At 49.2% G+C, this 7410-nt stretch overlaps 1 non-coding gene across 1 annotated transcript; it reads right to left on the minus strand.

Annotated features, from left to right (window-relative positions):
* Positions 1 to 2446: 2446 nt before the first annotated feature.
* Positions 2447 to 2654, minus strand: LOC126254364 (small nucleolar RNA U3). Its single transcript, XR_007546063.1, has one exon. It is a non-coding gene; the product is annotated as a small nucleolar RNA U3 (small nucleolar RNA).
* Positions 2655 to 7410: the final 4756 nt, after the last annotated feature.

Here is a 7410-nt window from a genome sequence, read left to right on the forward strand (position 1 = left end):
GCCTTGTTGTGACACTGTTCGCCAGTTATAGTCTCTCATCTTTTTTCTTAATTTATTTAGAGTTCCGCTGCCGAGGAGAAAATGCAGACATAATATCCACATTAAAAGCAAGAGGTGATGCGAGAGAATCCCACCATTGACTATGTTTAAACTTTATGAAACTAAAAGTGCATCGCAATGAAAAAAATAAAATAAAATAAAATATAATCCTCCCGTCCCCCACGCGGATCCTCTATGGCATGATTCCTTTCCCCCATCTGCTGCTATTCCTCGGCATATCCTTGTCCTCTGCACCTCCCGACGCCTTGCTCCCCCTCATCCCCTGGTTGCTCTCCTCCTCTCCAACCATCGCCCTCTGTCGCGCCTTCACTGTTGCGCTCCCCCCCCCCCCCCATTCTCCATCTCTTCACTTCATCTCCTTTCACAACGTGGCTTCCGTCAACTCCTCCCGGATGATGCCCTCTCTCCCTCCATTTATCCCTCCTATCAACTCTGATCCTCACCTCCCCCTCCGTTCCTCTGCCCCTTTTCTGGGCTCCATCTCCCCCCCCTTCCATCCTGTTTTTTTTTTCCCCTGCCTACACTCTCTCTGCCTCCCTTCCCTCTCCCCCCCTCGAGTCCTTTTGAATTTCCTTCCTCTGCTTTCCCCCATTCCCTCTCGCGTCTGCCCTCTGCCACCCTTTATGAGTCCTCTCCCTCTGTCGTTTCCCCCCTCCCTTTTCGTTTCTCCTCTCTTCCCCCCCTTTTTCCCCCTCATCCGTCCAGGTCCCCCGCCCCCTACCCACCCTCCAATCTGCCCTTGGCTGTGGTGTGTCATCTTCGTGCCGACTTGTTTTAGTGCAGTGTTTCCACCGATTGTTAAGTGTTGTGCGTCTTTTCCGAAGTGTTGCGAACGGACATCATACTGTCGCCGTGTTTTTTAATTGTCTTGTCTACTATTTTACCTGTCTGCTTCCTGTGTATTTTATTAGCATCGCCCACCCTTTGTTTTATGTTTCAACTTTCCACAATTTTCCGCCATTTTACAATTTAAGTCACCGTTTTATCGCCTGTTTTTATTGTTTCTTATCTTCTTATGTTTTAAAAATTCTGTAGGATGAAAAGCAGCGTACTAAGCTGCAGCCAGCCCACCCCCTTGGGGGGGAGGGGCGAATCGAAATTCAATAAAGGAAAAAAATCATCTTCAGTAGTTGAATACATAGTAACAATATGAATAACTATTGATACAGAAATTACCGATACCATGTACACAAATAGATAATTTTCCCGACGTTATTTTGGAAGTATCACTGCACTGAAGACATGTACGGTTTCACTTACTGACGCAGCTTGAACCTCTTCAAAGCTATGACAGCTGGTCTGTCTTTAGAACAGGGCGTACTTCCCTGTGTACATTACGTCAACCCAACTGCAGCCGCTTTCCTGCCGCGTCCAGGATTGTCAGCTGGGGACAGTACTGAAACTTTGAACTTTCGGGTTTTCTTGAAAACAGCCATCCTAGGTCACAAGTCTTCAGACTTCAACGGACTGAAAAATGCATTCAACGTTTGTTATAAATTAGCAAGACTTAAACACTTTTAAGAAAGTACCGATTCTGTAGTGCTACTCAGTAATTAAAAAGCGGCAGTGGGTACTGTCACTGACGCAATAGCGTCACTCTGTGCACTCCTCGGCTACGGAGGCAGGTTCACTACATTTAATAATCCAGAACTAATCAAGGCTATATATGATGTAGCGATTTTGCAAAGAAAATACCTTTTAAAAAACTATAATCATAAAGTTATGAAAATGCGACGTTTTGCTTCGTTCGTTGCAGTCGCAGTGAACGGCAGCGACAGGAGCTTCGAGACTTTTTTCCGACATCTACCAATCAGAACTAGGACGGCAGGGCATTTGAAACGTTATACATACTGTTTCCAAGCGACGCGAGCAGAAACGTAAAGAACTAAACACCAACACCTGATTGACTCCAGAGTGCAAACGTTATTTTTTCCTTCACACTGAAACTACAAAAAGTGGATTAAAAATGTGGCGTTAGTAACGATCATGTGGAAATATCCACTGCCTCAAAAAGCAAGCTCCACGGTCTCGCACACGTGCTTGCTGCAAATATTATACCTACTTTATAATGACATCAGGCCAGGTGGTACAGCGAGTCTCCACTTCTCTGTGATGTGAAGATTCGCCAGAAACGACATGTGGTCCGGATTCCACGTTAAACTATTGACGCCACACACATCACCGACGTGGCGCCCAATCGGAAGACTTACCCCAACCCACTGGGCCGTATGGGGTTACTATTATTATATTTTGGGCTCACGGCTCGCCATTCCAAACAAAACACTACAACTCGGAGCAATAAACCCAAAACACCCACGAGAATTATACAGACAATTAATCACCTCCAGCCAAGTAATTACAACCTGTTTTTCATTGCAACTTAAAAACCACTCGGAAAGCACTATTCCCTTCCCACACCCAAGAGGATATGGTGAACGATCATCGATTACGGTTGAGATCCTGCGAATCCCATACCGCATGCCTCACGCTCAGGGAAAGTGCTACCACTCATCATCGTGGTTGCGTCTACTCCAGTATTGAACTACAGAGAGTTGAAGACATACTACAGAAATGAACCTGTGAAGTATGATCTTGCTAAACCATCTTTTTTTTTTTTTTTTCCTTTATTGTATTTCAATTCCCCATCGGGGCGGGCTGGCAGCAGCATAGGCGCTGCTCTTCAGCCGAAAGACATAGAACAAAACAATAGAAGACAGTTAAAAACAGCAAAGGAGAGAATAAGGTGAACATAGATATAAAAAAGGGGAACATCATGGAAGGCAATAGACAAAAAAACGGGGTGACTAAAATGGAGATAAAAAACTGTTTAAAAGTAGCACACACAAAAAGCCACACACTGCGACGGTTAAAAGAACACGAGGCACAGTATGACTGGAGCATAAAGGTAGCGACGTATGGCATAGCACATAATGTAACACTGACGGCGAACCTCAAGGCAGGACACAATTAAAATCACACCACTGGACGCACACGAGAAACAGCACTAAACAACACTGATGTGGCACACTGATGAAGAGCAACACAGAGGATCTGCCAGGCGCTAGGAGATGAGGGAGACCTGAAGAAGGGAGGGAGGGGAAGAGATGGGGGAGGTGACCAGGGGGCGCGTGGAAGAGGGCCAGGGAGGGAGGGATGTGGGAAGGAGAGAGGCAAGTATGGGGTGCAGGGTCTCAGGGGAGGGGGGGGACAGAGGAAAATCCGCTCTGGGAGAAGGAGGAAAGAGGGAAAGGGGCCCTGGGGAGGGGGGGGGGGAACAAGGCCAGGTTATAGTTGGAAGGAAGGGTAGATGTCACGGCGAAGTTCGTCATCCGGGAGGGGGAGGCGTTGGAAATTGCCCTGATGAAGGAGATGGAGGGTGTGGAGGTGGAGAGAGGGAGGGATACAGCGATAGAGGCGCGGCAACGGGCGGGGGGTGGAGAGGAAGGAGGAAACCAGAGGGTGGGGGGGATCAAGCCTGCGAACAATGTAAAGGATGCGGAGATGTTGGAGGAACAGGAGGAGGTGGGGGAAGGGGATCAGGTCATACAGGAGCTGTGTGGGGGAAGGAAGGCGGATACGGAAGGCAAGGCGGAGCGCATGGCGTTCAAGGATTTGGAGGGCCTTGTAAAAGCGGGTGGGGGCGGAGATCCAGGCTACGCTGGCATAACAGAGGATAGGACGGATGAGGGATTTGTAGGTGTGGAGGATGGTAGAAGGATGCAAGCCCCATGTCCGGCCAGACAGGAGTTTCAGAAGGCGGAGGCGGGAATGGGCTTTCTGCTGGATGGTCAGGAGATGAGGGGTCCAGGTGAGGTGGCGGTCAAGGGTGAGGCCAAGGTATTTCAGGGTGGGGGTGAGTTGGATAGGACGACCATAAAGGGTGAGGTAGAAATCATGGAGGCGGAAGGAGCGAGTGGTGCGGCCTATGATGATTGCCTGGGTTTTGGAGGGGTTGAGACGGAGGAACCACTGGTTACACCAAGTGGTGAACTGGTTAAGGTGGGTTTGGAGGGTACGTTGAGACCGTTGAAGGGTAGGATAGAGAGCCAGGAAGGCGGTGTCATCAGCATACTGGAGAAGGTGGACTGGTGGGGGTGGCTTGGGCATATCAGCTGTATACAAGAGATAAAGGAGAGGGGAGAGGACAGAACCCTGGGGGACGCCAGCCGTGGGATAAAAGATACGGGAGTTGGTGTTGTGGAGGGTGACATAGGAAGGACGGTGCGAGAGGAAGGAAGCGACCAGACGGACAAAATTGATAGGCAGGGCGTAGGTTTGGAGTTTAAAGAGGAGACCAGGATGCCATACACGGTCATAGGCATTTTGGAGGTCAAGGGAAACAAAAATGGCGGAGCGACGGGAGTTGAGCTGGAGGGACAGAAGGTGAACAAGGTTGAGGAGTTGGTCGTCAGCGGAGAAGGAGGGTCGGAAGCCACACTGGGTAAGGGGGAGGAGGTGGTGTTGAGCAAGGTGCTGATGGATACGGCGGGAGAGGATGGATTCAAAGACCTTACTGAAGACGGAGGTGAGGCAGATGGGACGATAGGAAGAGGCGGCAGAAGGGTGTTTGTTGGGTTTGAGGAATAAGAGGACGCGGGAGGTCTTCCACAGGTCAGGGTAGAAGCCAGTAGAGAGGACGACATTATAGAGATGGGCGAGGACAGTCAGGAAGGAATAGGGGCTTTCGCGAAGGTGACGGTAGGTGACACAGTCGTGACCAGGGGCCGTGTTGCGTTTGGACCGGAGGATAAGTTGAATGTCTTGTGCTGTGATGGGAGTGTTTATGTCGGAGGGGGGCAACTGCCCCAAGTACTGGAGACTAGGAGCAAGAGGAGCGACCGAGGTATCGGCACGTTCCATGACCGTGGGGAAAAGAGAATAATCAAAGTGGGGATCATCGGGGATGGAGAAGACCTCGGAAAGGTGGGAAGCGAAGTGGTTGGCCTTACTGAGGTTGTCAGGAAGGGGGCGATCGTTATGGAGAAGGGGGTAGTGGGGAGCGGAAAGGGAACCAGTAAGACGATGGAAGGCGGACCAGTACTTGGAGGAGTTGACAGGGAGGGTGGCGTTGAGTCGTGTGCAGGTCTGGCGCCAGTCTCGGCGTTTCGTTGCTGTAATAAGGTTCCGTACGTGGCGCTGTATTTGCCGGTGGCGTTGGAGTGTATCCCTGTCACGAGTGCGCAGGAAGGAGCGATAGAGGCGGCGGGATTCACGGAGGAGGAGGACAGCCCGCGGAGGGAGAGTGGGACGGTGTGGGTGGATGGTTTTAGTAGGAACATGGGCCGCCACGGCGTCAGTAATTACCTGCTGAAGGAAGGACGAGGCGTGGTTGATGTCGTCAGGATGGTGATAGGTAAGAGGGTGGCTTTCGACCTGGGCGGAGATGGAGTCCCGGTAGGCATCCCAGTTGGCACGGCGATAGTCATGGACGACCTTGGGAGGGGGTGCAGGGTGCGGAGCCAGAGGGGGGTGGTTTGCAGATGTGATGGTGAGAAGGACAGGGAGGTGATCGCTACCTGTGGGGTCAAGGACGGCGACAGTGATACGCCCAAGGAGGTTGGCGGAGGCAATGACAACATCGGGGGTGGTGTTACTTTCAGGTCGGGTGTGCTGGGGAAGAGGAACAAGGTCACCTTGAAGTGTGGAGAGGAACTGATGCCACCGCCGAAGGGCAGCAGGAGTGCGGCTATGGATGTTGAGGTCGGCGGCAATCACATAGGTGGAGAAGGTGTGGTCAATGTGTGAGATGAAGTCATAAGGAAGAGGAGCAGTGGGGCGGACATAGATGGTGGCACAGGTAATGGTGAGGGAGGGGAAGAAGACGCTAAGGATAAGGTGTTCAGTGGGGTCATTGAGGAGAGGTTGTGGCCGGACAGGGATATGCTTGAGGTGGCCAATCGCAACTCCACCCTGCGCACGAGGACCAGGAGCGTCAGTGCGGTGGAGGATATAGGGGGAGGTGCGGATAGAATGGTGGGGCTGGAGAAAGGTTTCGTTCAAGAGGAAGGTGTCGACCTGGTGGCTAAACCATCTGCCGACTCAGATAATTATCTCCACGCTGGGACTGTATAGCATTCAAGAACAATCTGCACCACACACACGACGGCCAAGTTTTAGCAAAAACAGTTCCATAACCTCCTTCTATGGTATTTAAATATACGCAATGGCTGCTTTTTAACAGCATCTTTATCCTCTATTCGACGGAAGAAAATATTTTCACTAACTGAGAGAGAAATGCTGCAGGACTTCCGTAGTTCAGCTGCTTGGCGATAGATGCCTCGATTGTCAGCAGAGCAGCTTCCGAAACACTCGTACTCGTGGTGGTATTAGTAGGGCGAAGTCCACAAGCAAAGTAACGTGTGTCTTCAGTGTGGGGGGTACGTTCCAATAAGTCGTAGGTCAAGAACAGAACGAAATTAAACTGTATTATTTTAGTGCGTATAAATACTTCGCGCAGCCCCGTAATTGACAGCACATGGTCGGATACGATAAATAACACTTTTTCATTACAAACATACTTCAAGCGTTGAGTCCTTGAAATTACATTTGCGCTTTATTTAAATTGTCCAACCACTCTTAATTTGTGAGTCAGCTACTTAGTTTACTGCAGCGAAGCTTCATCGATTGGAGATTTGTTTTCTGTCGACTTTATTACAGTGTGCTAATATTCCACGCTGTGCGCGTGGCTACGTGCATGTTCGTTGAGGCCTGCATCTGACGGGATTTCTGTTCATTTTGTGGTTATTTAAAGTCTTATTATCACTAGCACAAATTTGGGATGTGCTGTGTTTTGAGGAAGTGAACTCTCTCTCTCTCTCTCTCTCTCTCTCTCTCTCTCTCTGTGTGTGTGTGTGTGTGTGTGTGTGTGTGTGTGTGTGTGTGTTAAAATAAAATCAATAATAAACATTTATTTTTGAAGAGCCAAATATTATATTTATTTGCATCAAATTTTGAAATTAGTATGTGTTTTGTGAGCCATGTAACCATGGCTACAAAATGGACAGTAACTGCTATGTAAATGTGATTGCACTTCTTAACTTTGGTCATTGATAATGGACAATAGAACAGGCTACAATATAAGATTCAAATACACTTACAATACCAGTACTTATTTTCTTTCCTGAGGGGCTTGTGATCAAGATTACACACAACAATTTTGCATGCACTTTTTTCCTTGCATGTTGAACGGATGCAATGTCTGGCAATCTGTAGTGGCCGGCTGCTTATAAAAGCAGTGCGTATCACGAAACTTAACAGGTAGATGCTGTTAAGTTTCACCAAAGTTTGCAAATAACAAAGATTTAGCAATAGCAGACAAACAGAAGCAGCACACACAGGTGACAGTGCTTT

Source organism: Schistocerca nitens, chromosome 4 (genome assembly GCF_023898315.1).
Source record: "Schistocerca nitens isolate TAMUIC-IGC-003100 chromosome 4, iqSchNite1.1, whole genome shotgun sequence".
Classification (NCBI taxonomy): domain Eukaryota; kingdom Metazoa; phylum Arthropoda; class Insecta; order Orthoptera; family Acrididae; genus Schistocerca; species Schistocerca nitens.